Source organism: Corvus kubaryi, unplaced genomic scaffold, assembly GCF_017639235.1.
Source record: "Corvus kubaryi isolate FWS band 111438036 unplaced genomic scaffold, C.kubaryi_AGA036_p1.0 split1-37296, whole genome shotgun sequence".
In the NCBI taxonomy this organism is placed as follows: domain Eukaryota; kingdom Metazoa; phylum Chordata; class Aves; order Passeriformes; family Corvidae; genus Corvus; species Corvus kubaryi.
The window spans coordinates 17,730,620-17,742,533 of record NW_024582075.1 but is presented as its reverse complement, the minus strand read 5'-3'; positions in this window follow the sequence as shown (position 1 = coordinate 17,742,533).

The following is an 11,914-nucleotide window of genomic DNA, read 5'->3' as shown; positions in this document are numbered from 1 at the left end:
CGGCGGCAGCGCGGCCCCGCGTGGCCCGTCAGCCCCGCGTCCCTCAGCGCCCGGACCGCGCCGCGCTGCCCGCAGCACCCCCGGCCCAGACCCCATCGCCCTCAGCGTCGCTGAAAGGTCGGGAAGAGTACAACTCTCCAACACCGTACGTTCAGTATTAGAAAACAGGCGTTACTTTATCTCAGTGCTGGATGCATGGGGCGCCACTCTTCCTAACATACGCCAGCAAAGTTCCAAAGCTGTCGTTTTTCTATACAAACTATACCTGCTAATCTAAGTTCCCAGAATTCTCATCCCCCTTCTTAGAACTTACTTATATATACAAAGCTCTACGCCTTATGGCTGGGCATGCATATACAATTTGGGGAATGGTCTCAAAAGGTCTGATGGTCATTTGTGGGATGGCCCCCACCTCACTTTATCCTTTCATGGCCACAAGTTCACCTGAGGACATGACTTCCGAGTTGGCTGATGGCCTGCTGTCTTGGTTGACCAACTCCTTAGTAAGAAAACTTTTTTATGGTTTATGAAACTTTAAACAGTGTGTCTCAGTTTTTCTTGTCACAACTGAGATACTGTAAACAATATGCTTTTTGAGTATTTATGTCATCAGTTTCCCCTTGTCCCCTCGGTGTCCCCAGCCCACACCCTAATGCCCTCAGTCCTCTGCCCTTGCTATCCCTTTAGCCCTCCAGCCTCTGCCATCACCCTCAGCTACCTCAGCCCCCTCAGCCCCACCATCCCGTCAGCTGCCCCCAGCCCCCTCAGCCTCTTCTCCCTTCGGCGGATCTCCAGTTCCTTCAGCCCTGACGTCCCTGAGGAGGACAGTGCCCCAGTGCCACCAGCACATTTTTCCTTTGAGTGACCTGCCTGAGAAGGTAATGCAGAGTGTATGGAGGGCCCTGGCAGGAACGGATTCAGAGCTGATGGGACATGGAGAACAATCCTGGTGCTGGTAAGAGGAAATCCCTGCCTGGCCGTGGGCATGACAGACTGGCTGTGCTCACTCTGGAGAGGCACTGGGCACTGCGTGGATCGATGGTAGCACAGACCATCAACCACTCCTCAGACCCAAAGGTCACCTCTGCCAGGTGCATCAGAGCATCGCCTCTGTCTTGGGAGCCAGTAATGAACAGTGCAGGTCAGTGACTCCAGATCTTCAGTAGAAGCAGGAAAAAAACTCAATGAGGAATGTTCTGTGGCAGAACAAAGGGAATAGGAGTGATGTAGGCACCGTAAAATGGGGTAAGGGACTTTCACAAAAGCCTCAAAGACACTGATGCTCCTAACTCAGAATGTGAAAGGGAAGTGGTGAAACATAAATCAGCAGCTGGTTGCAATGTCCTGGGCAGTTATCTTAATAACATGCAAAACAGTTGCTGGGATGTGATATGGATGACTAATTGCCTCTGTTACTATGTGGTATCTACTTGCTAGGTGTTGCATATTTATCTATCAAATATTACTCAGGGCCCACAATTATGAAATGCTAAAGAAAGGCTCATAGACCCACATTTTAATGCAATTGCTGTGGGTTGATAATCAGAATCTGTTTTTATGCCTTGATAGTCCAGAAGGTCCTTAAATGGTTGTCTTCTGTAGTTGGTTTTTTGGGTTTTTTTTTGCATGCATGCATGCATGCTGACTAATTTGGGGATCAAAGGTAAATTCCTTCTATAATATGGAGTAAGAAGGAGACTGGTTTTGAGTCAGCAGTATGTCAGGGAGAGACAGATCAGCTATTATTAGCCAAAAGAGAAACAGTCTTGTAGTATGTGGGCAATCTCTGGCTGAAGTTCAATAGAACCAGATTAGCCAGCCAAGAAGGTACTGAAGAGTAAAGGGGTTAATCCTTTGGTGCAGTATTGTATGGACTTTGGGATCACTGTCATTGCAAAGTGGTTGCCTTTCCAGCAAAAGAGGCCTACGTGCAAAATAGAATGAGTGGTGGAGACAGCACTCCCACTGTCACCTGCAAATACTGTGGTTGTCTGCTCCATTTAACCTTAGCTGTGGATACTTGTGTTGGCTGTGTGATTAAAGCTTACAAAAAGATACCTACCAAACAGTCTGCCTGGGCCAGCACTTTTGCTCCTACCCTGAAAAAACTCATTGTTCTCTGGATTCACAGCAGGAAAATCACACAAACCTGAAAAAACACTACTGACTGCTGACTTTGGTCAAGGTTGCAGCCAGAGAGAAGGTGGAGACTGCATAAACTCACAGACCGATGTTGGGCCAATTGTGTATTATGATTTTTCCTGCACATGTGGAGCAGGAGGTACAGTGGCTCTGCAGCTGGCAGGAGTGAAGTGGAGCAGCAGCCAAGATCAGCTCTGGCAATTAAATTTTACTAGAAATAGTTGTTCTTAGTTTACGAAGCAGGTGGCCTGGCACTGGGCCAGCACAGATAGAGCTTTGCTGTCCTCCCCCCTGAGCCACATTGCACAGCTGCTTGCAATTCAGAGCCCAGCCAGTGATCTCTGTGAAGCTGATCAAAGGGTTCAACTTGCTTTTTAAGAAATAGGCCCAACAAATTGTCAGAGGTCACAAAACACTATTTCATCATGCTGGAGTCCTCACATAGGAGGCGCTTTTCATCTTTAACAAAATACTTCCTTAAATAAAATAAGTGAACCAAGCAAGCTCAGTCTGCTCTGGCACAACCTCACATCTTCAAAGGCATTGAAGCATCCAATGCAATAGTCTGGAAGCAATGTCTGAGACTTTCTAATGGCTAATCAAAAATCCCTGGTTTGCAAACTGTCTCAAACAAATTGCTGCTTGCTCAGGCAAAAGCTTGAAAACTGATTCCACATTCCTATGGTATAGCTATATTTAGATTTAGCTGTGGGGGTCATTTATCATCTCAACTAAAGCAGCAGAATCAGACAGATGTCTGGAATGCTAAAGTCAGATTAACTTTACTTATACCGTAGTTCACAGACTTTCGACAGTTCTTTCTTCCCACATGCCCTGCTGCCCCTTCTTTATCATTTCACAAGCAAAATCAGAGTCACTGGTCTAGTGGCAGAAGGGTCCCAAAACCAACCTTCTTATTATAATGAGTAGTAAGCCATAGCTGTGCCATCCCTCAGTTTCTTCTGTAAGACAGGGTTGGTGGCATTTTCTTATTTATTAAGGCAGTTGAGTACAGGAAGAGGTGGAAATACTCAGATGTTGTTACAAGACTGTACAAGACAAATATTTCCTTGCTGCTGTACCAGACAGAGTCTACATTTCAGGAGTCTGCAAACCTCTGAAAATCCCTTACTTCCATGAAGAACTTCCACTTTGAAGGTCTTTGCGATCAGCCACATTTGCTCTAGATGAGATAAAACCTGATAAAGATATGGTATCAACAAACTTTAACAGGTCATGTTAATGCCTAGAGGAATCTAGAGGGTCTAGATAAGGCTTTGATCTATCTAACTTTCATTATGGATTGCAAGATGTGATTACTCACAAGGCTTGCAATGAGCTAGTCCTTGGTGCAGTTAGCCCAAGCCGTGCTCAGAGCACGTGCAAGAGCTGCATGCTCATCCTGCTGCTCTGCCTGCACTGCTCCCACATCTCGTCTGACCCCTGCTCAGCCTTATCAGATCCACATTTCCCCACTGCCTTCTGGCGAGAAATGGACAGGTTCATCTGTACTGGAAATGGTATAAAATTAATTATGACAGAAGGAAAAGCAAGAATCGAGTCCCTTATCTCTCCTATACTTTTGTCATTCTCTCTTTGTCCCACATCAGGTCAGTGCCTGTGGTAAGGACAGTAACGAAGCCAAGGTGCTGCCTAAGGTGTCGTGCAGTGCGATGCTCCTGAAACACCTCTGCTGGACCTGCAGGCCTCTGCCAGACAATGGTCTGGACAAAAAAAAAGCTCTGGACATCTAAGGACAAGTGACAGGGATTGCCAAAAACAAAGGCACCCCTAAAGCTTTCAGTGTTCCTGAATGAAGTACTTTAGCTGATTACAGAGCAGGTATTTGTCAGTCTAGATTGCTGTTTGCTGTGAGAAATTAAATCCTCCTGAGATGTCAGCTCTGACCTTTTTTGCATCCTTCAGAAACTTTTTTGTTTTACGTAATTAAACACCAGTACTTTCACACTGTTCTTACTATGCTTCTGTATGAGTAGCCTTGGTCCTCTAAGTGCCTGAGCTACTGAGATAACACATTCACTATTATTTCAGCACTTACATGGTCCTGGTGCCATGTCCTCGATTCTTCATAAATTCCCTCTCAAATTGCCCATCAGTGCATGCTCTATTCCTCATCAATACTGCTTTTTTTCGAAACCTCCCAGTGTCCACAGTTTTCCACAGGCAGTTAAAAAATCTCCAGATAACCAGATTCAAGTTTCATACTAAAGTGGTATCATCTGGCCCACTTTGAGAGCAAAACAAGCAAACCTTATATATATTCCCTGGTAGGTCAAAAGGCAAATGCCACAGTGTCTGTGATAAGGGTAGTCATTTATCTGAAACACAGTTTTGGAAGAGCTAGAAATAGCCCAAAAGACTCAAGCATCTGATCCTTGAATAGAAAAGAAGCAACCAGAATTCTATCTAGCTGCTTTGGTGAGCAGCATCCGGTTTTAAAAGCCTTTTTTTCAGGCCACAATAAGAGAGGAGACCAATTAATGAGAAGATTCCTGGTATATTTCCATTGGGAGAATCTGATTCATTGTACAGCTAGCAATGCTTCACTGAGCACCAGAAGATGTATTTCTGAAGGCAGTGGAAGGGCAGTATCTACTGTCAAAGATATAATTTCAAGTACCACCTATTCCAGCTACATGCACTAGAAATACTTCCTTGTGGTGCTGGAAGAGGGCCTTTATCTTTCAGTGATCATTCTAATGTGATAGAGAGCAGGATTTTTCCTTTTCTTCTATTTTGAATAACTTGTTTTCTATGCAGTATGCTTGCTTGCCTTGCTTCCTTCTTGGTAAAATTAGAAATGTTGCTCTTTCAGTGATTTTTAGTATTGAGACACCTCCGAAGCACAACATAACCTAAAACACAACAACCAGTAGCTATGCTCCTCAGCCACTTTATAGTACCCAGTCATAGTTCCTGCAAAACCTCATATTGCTATTCATAAATTGATTTTACACTGCTGCTGTCTACTCAACTCAATGAGTCAGTGCACCTGCTTCTTTATACAAAAAAATGTTGGAGGGGAAGAGCCTGGTTAAAGTTACCAGATTTGCAGAAAGGGAAGGCCACACTCCTTTTCTAATTACAGAGATATTTCTTTTTACTTTATTTTTGTTAATTCTATGTCCACACTCTTCTGAGAATATCATTACATTTCAACTATAGTTTTATGTAAATAAGACTCAGAGAAGGAGCTACCATAAAACTACCAAGAAAAGGTTGTGATGATACATGACTTCTGATCCTTTAGATTTCAACCAGAGCAAAACTGAAATGATCAGATCATCATAACATCAGCATAGATGGTTTGCTTTCCAGATATCTAAATTAAACAGCTGCAATTTGCTTTCAGCATAAAAGAACCTAATCCTATAAACACATGCATGTGTAATGCCACCCATGATACTTCCAGGTATATGCCAACTGAAGCCAATGGCAATAAATCACAGCAGAACAATTATTGGTATACATTTTTGGATGAGGATTTGTACCTGACTCATTCAAAATTATAAAGCTCAGAGAGGCAACTCTCAAGGAAGATGTGAAAAACCTTAAAGAAATATAGGAGGATGTGAAGGATCTTAAACAAATAGAAGTAATAATATGTGGTAAAATACAACAGACTTTCCCTGAGGTTTTCACTAATTATACTCTTACAAAATTCATGGCCTTGCATAAATGAAGACACTAACAGTCTAAAAAAGATAGCATTTATCTACTAGTCTTTCCTGCATATGTAATGCCCAAGTTTTACTCCCTGTCTTGATTTGACCTAACACATATAAGGACCAAACCACAAATTTATTGCAGAATTCCTAACCTTTTAATAACTGCAAACAGATAAGAGAAAAACTAATCTGCTGCCCTTTTAGCTTTTATGTCTGTCATTTACAACTAACAAGACTTCTGCAGATACTCATACATGGAAGGTAAGGGGAAAGAAAAAAAAAAAGAGGATTTCAAAAAAGAGTATTTGTTCATTTTTTAAAAACAAAAATAAGGACTACTCTTCCAGTTTCATCTAAACCATCCTGTCCATGTCCTTTTAATAAAAAGACAGTTTGCAAAAGCAGCTTACCTAGGCATTGGTGAGTTTACTCTGTATTTAACTAGACAGAAAAATTACATTATCTTCTAGGCTGCTGTTGAATTTTGTCAAAATATCTGCTGTGTCAGAAAAATATTACTTTCTCTCCCCCTCACTCATTCCAAACTACTAATAACAGCTAATAACTCTTTCTTAAAAAGGTATCGGGGATTTTGTTTTTCCTATTAACCTCAGGCAAAACAAATAATGAGTGAAGAGCTGGTGTAATACGCTTTGTACACAACTTGCACTTTAATGCACAAATACGTGGGTTCTGCAGCTGTTACCTAAGAGGTCCTTCTTTTCAGCTTCAACAGCTGTAAACTTTGTTTCCTATTAAAAGCACCATGACTGAGCACAATGTTACCTACTTCTGCTAGGTACAGCAAAGCTGGATATATTTTTTTCTTTGGAAGCTTAAGTCCTGTCTGTGTTTATATCCTTGATACTTGTAAGGAGCAAAGAAATTACAGTGAAAAATCAACGGAAGAAACCAAAATCATTACAAGATTCCGAGCATTCTACAGTATGTTTTTAAAAGTATTCAAGAAAGCTTCTTTTGTCAGATAAAGTGGAAAAAAAAATACTTCCGACAAACTGTAGCTAATGGTCTTTCAGAGCAATTAAGCAACACTAAACTGAATTAGAGCTGCTATGCCGAAGTTTGAACATTTCAATAATTTCAGTAGCCTCAGTTTAAGATCACTGAGATCTGTTTACATATCAATTTACACAGGATAGGTAATCCAAGAGGCCTAGCAGCCCTAGAGAAGCCACCACACTGCTATATTTGCATCTTAGGACACTCTGCTATCTGCTCTTAAGCTTTCTTAGATCCAAGTAGGTTGCAGCCCTGGATTTTCTTGTGGCCTTCTGGGAACACTCCCTGCACAACAATTTTCTACTTTCTTCTGAGAAGTTCTCACTATTTTTACCAGAACTTTTGCAATTCTGTTATGATCATTCCATAAACCAGATATAAATTACATTTTTAATATCACATCCCAAAGCAATGCACTGTGTCAGACAGCAGGATTTCTTCTGTTCAGCACCCATAAAAATATTTTTCCTGAAGGTCAGAGTCCTCTCAGCAGCAGCAGCCTACCTTTCAAGAGTCACTTTGCAGATTACATTTTCATTTCCAAATCAGCAGTGATGAACTGTCCCAGATAATAATTTGGACCAAGTGATCATCTGTCTTATTGACAATGTCTCTGCTCCACAAGAAGCCTCAAGAAGCACAAGAGTCTGCAGCTTTCCTTGGGTTCATAGCTCATCAGAAACTACGGTCTCCCTGATGGATGCTCCTCCCAAACCGCTGCAGCTCCAGCTCAGAGCTGGCTCCTCTGCACCGCACTTGGAAGTATTCTCACCTGCTGCCTGTGGCACCTGTACTTGAGAAAGTCCAGTGTTCCTTCTTTCTCCACATACATGAATACTGCATCGTGGAGATTCTTGCTTTCCACTGTCCCACACCTGAAACAGGTCCATTGCCTGATAAAGTATAATGATACCTTTTTCCTTGTTTTAACATCCTGTATTTATTTGTCAGTTTTTGCAGTAGCCAGTTGTTCCACTTAAGGAGAAATTCTATTGCTTCAGGGTTCCTTTCTGGGTAACAAAGTGGATGTATTTATATCCCTTGACTTTAGACGCTGTATTGCCCCAGCATGCATCCACATGAAGGGTAAATGTTTAAGGCCTGAGCTGGTGGAATTCTTACAGACAACTTCAAGTAAGGAGCATGAAGTCCAGCAGTCAATCACCCACAGTATAACCCACTCATTTGTTTGACTTTAAAATCACTCTTAGTACCAGTAATAAACTATATACTGTACACTATGCTGTGCAATATAGTCTATATAGTTAGTTAGCTCTATACTTAATTACTATTATTAAATTACAGACAGTAACAGAAAATGCAGACATGCAGCAGTGATACATGAAATATAAAAACTACAGATAAACCGAGTGCTGTAACAACACCCAGTCCCGATGGATCTGAACTTGGATTAATTTTTGACCAGATAGTTTGACTCAGAAGTCTTTTATCACTTGAAAATACACATAAAAAGTGCATGCTTCATTCTCTATAAAAATATTTTGCAAAAATATTATCTTGGTGGTAAAGGAAGTAGATGGTTTTGAAAGCTAGATTTTTTTCATTTTGTTGTTTGCTACTTAAATTACAAAATAATTTAGGTTGGAAAAGAGCTCTAAGATAATTCTATTAGTTTCTTTCCAGGCTTACCCAATACGTAGTTTGGGGACATATATTTAGGTAGGAATTTTGAAAAGAAAGTAGTTTTCATCACTTCAGTGTGAAGCAGGGAAGGGAAAAAAAAAGTCAAGATTTTAAATTATGTCAATTTCCTTTATTGCTTAAATAACATATAGCGTACCACCAACAACATAAGGCACTAGAGTATGATCAATTCTGTTCAACATTTGTAAGAGAAGTTCTTCTTTTCACAGCAAAATTGTCCATCTTAGGTGAGACACTACAAATATTAGTAAGATCATTCTAATAAGCAGATACTAGTGCTAGAAAAACACACTACATTAGCAGTACTAATAATAGGCTGTACCATCTAGCTGTTTGCAGACTTCTTCTCTTGCCCAACACACAAAGTATTCAAGCATCAAGTTGCTGAACTACCAGATACCATTAAAAAGTTTCGCATTACCCATAGGGTGTGATAGGGCATAGCTTGAACATCTTCATATGAAAGGAGAAGAAGAAAGAAGACAGCCTGCACCTCAAAACAGGTTTGCAACATTCCCCTCTTTTAGCAACAATGACACACCACTGCACCCTCATCCAAAACTTTCATATGTGGTGTTATTAAACTAAAGCCCAGTGTTGTTGGACACAAAAAACACAACATACCCACATTATAGCATCAAAGTTTTCAGTTGTGTCCTATGTGAACTGTTCCATCAATATAAAAAAATCCCTGAACCAACAAACTATTAATTTTGAATTTCCCTCTGCTTCCAGCAGGCTTTTCTTTCACATGCAAGAATATGTGTGTATAAAAGAAAAGACCAAGAGAACATTAACTACAGATCAGTCTTCTAAGTAATACAGTGTAAGACAGAAGCCCGTATCAGCTGTGATTAGTGGTCAGTTTATGTCACTCATGCCTTCTTAAATGACATTAGATGACTGAATACACAAGTTCATATGCCAGTACTAATACTGATTCATTTACATTGCTGACCAAAAACCAAGCACAACTGTAAAACATCTATTCCATCAATCCTTTCAGAAGTTACTGAGATCAATTTTGAAAAACCAAAGCCACAACAAGCACTGCATGTCTAGAACAGCTCCAGATTGGTCTCATTCATCTACCTCACTGAAGGGCATTTCTAATTACTTTCTATACATACACCTATTTCAGGTGGGTTTTTTTTCACCATCTTCTCAGATTCAAGCAGTTCGTTTTATTTTAAAATGTCAGCTGTGCTATTACTCTGTAAAGACACGAATTTGAAAGAAAGATTGCTTTCAAGAAAGTCAGTAAACGTGTGCATGCAGACATCACTCGTGCATCTTAAGCCAGTCTACCTACAAATAGCAGAGCCAGAGAGAATTGCTTCAGGGGTAAGCACTACCCTTCTGAACCAGTCTGGACTTTCCCAGCAGCACACTGCGTCCCAAGGCACTCTTGTGCTCTGCTGCCCTCTCAGCACAGCAGTCTAACAAGCAGCAGCAGCAGAAAAACAAACGTAGTTACGTTCATACAATTACAGATTGGCTTCCATTACTTCCTTCCCTTTCCAGCTGGTTATTTTGTCTCTCCCACTTAGCTCCATAGGAAGTGGACTCTGTCCTTCAGGTAAGGAGGAAAGACCTCTTCCGACCATCCCTGCCTGAAGTTACAAACTCAAGAACACGGAGGAGAAACGATCCTGACATGCCAGTCTGTACCCTTCCCCGACGGAGCAGCTTCCGACAGCCGAGAAGCGCTTCCCCGCTGCCGGGACAGCTGTGCCGGGGCAGCGCCCCGCGGGGTCGCGCTCCCAGCGGCTGCCGGCCTAACCTTCCTCCGAGTGCCAGCTGGATCTTCTTCACCAGCACCAACGCCCGCCCCGAGGAAAGCCCCTCGCACAGCCACAAGGGCTGAAGTGACGCCGGCCTGGCCCGGGCTGCCGCTGCCGACCCCGGCGTTCCCCGGCGCCCGCGCCGAGCCCCAAGCCACGGCGCACCGGGAGAGACGCGGTCCAGGTGCCCCTCGGCCCCGCTCACGGCCGCAGCCGGCACTTGGGGAAGGCGAGGGAAGGCGGCGGGAGTCTCTCGCACAGCACAGGGGCTGCGTGCGGTGCGGACAGCCCGTGACCCACAGCACCTCTTCCCGCCGAGCCGTCAGCAAGAAGTGCCCAGTGCCCTTTAGGGGCCAGCTGCTTCCCGGCGGAGCGGGCTGCGGAGCCCGCCCTGGGCGGCGATGCGCGGGAGAAGAAGACGAGGGGCTTCGATACCTACCCGAGTGTCACAGTCACGTCCGCGCCCTCCTCTCTCCAGCTGCAGGACGTTCTGGCCGGGGCTGCGAACTGCAGTCCCGCCGGCAGCTCCCCCCTAGCGAGAAGCATCTCCACGCTTCAACGCTGCGGCTGCGGAGACAATACGGCCGTGAGCCCGCGCCTCCTGCCTGTCCCCTCTGTCCGTGTCGCTGTGCCCAGGGGAGGCAGCGGCGCACGCGAGGCCAGGAGGCGGTGACACCGTGAGACCCTTTCTCCCTCCGTCCTTCTCTCCTTGCTGAAAGACCACGGCGTTTGGGGGCAGCCCGGTGTTGAGACCGGAACCTGAGGTTCTTGGCAGCGATGCAGGGAGAAGGTTCGCGAACCCCTTAGAAATTTGGCTTCTCCCCTCCCTGGCGTTTTCCCTTTCACTTTCTTTTCGAGCGTAACGGCGTTACTGTGATATCCAGCAGTGGGTGTCGCTGTTTTGCTATAAAAGTTTTTCCTGGATTGTGTGGTTTTTGTTGGAGTTAGGTAGTGCCACCCCCGCCCCGTCGTGGTAAAAGGAAAAAGAAAACCACCCAAACCCTATTAATTACTTTCGTATGCACTCCTTTGTGTCAAAAATACACTAGGAAGGTTAATTAATATTTGAGAAGTGTTCTTGAGTTTAAAAGTACCGTGGCCTCAGCTCACTGGGTTTCCAGACTTTTTTGTGTAGGTATGTCAGTACTGTCTGGACCCAAATAATTTTTTGGGCTATCCTGCCTGGAAAGGAAGCAGATGTACCCACACTGACTGCATTCAAAGTACCATGTAGTTGTACAAAGCGGTGATCTCCATCTACATAGAGAATTCTTTGTCAGAGAATTGTTCCTCTGAGCAAGGCTTTAGCCACAAAATGTACAGAAGTGGCACACATGTTGCCTGAACCTCTGTTTGCACTAATGACTGAGAGAGGTCATCTATGACAATAAGTTCCTCATTCTTATGAGGGAATTTGATGTTACCCCTGTATGAAGGAGGAGCAAGGCTGTCTGCATGTGCCGTCAGGTGCATAGCTTACTGCACACAGTAAGTGCTTAGGCACTCAACAGGATTACTTACAACCAAAGCGAATTCCACAGGCTCTTAAAACATCTAGTCCAAATAGCGGAGATTTCTGGACTGTCAAATTCATTATTGCAGTGAAAGGTTGAA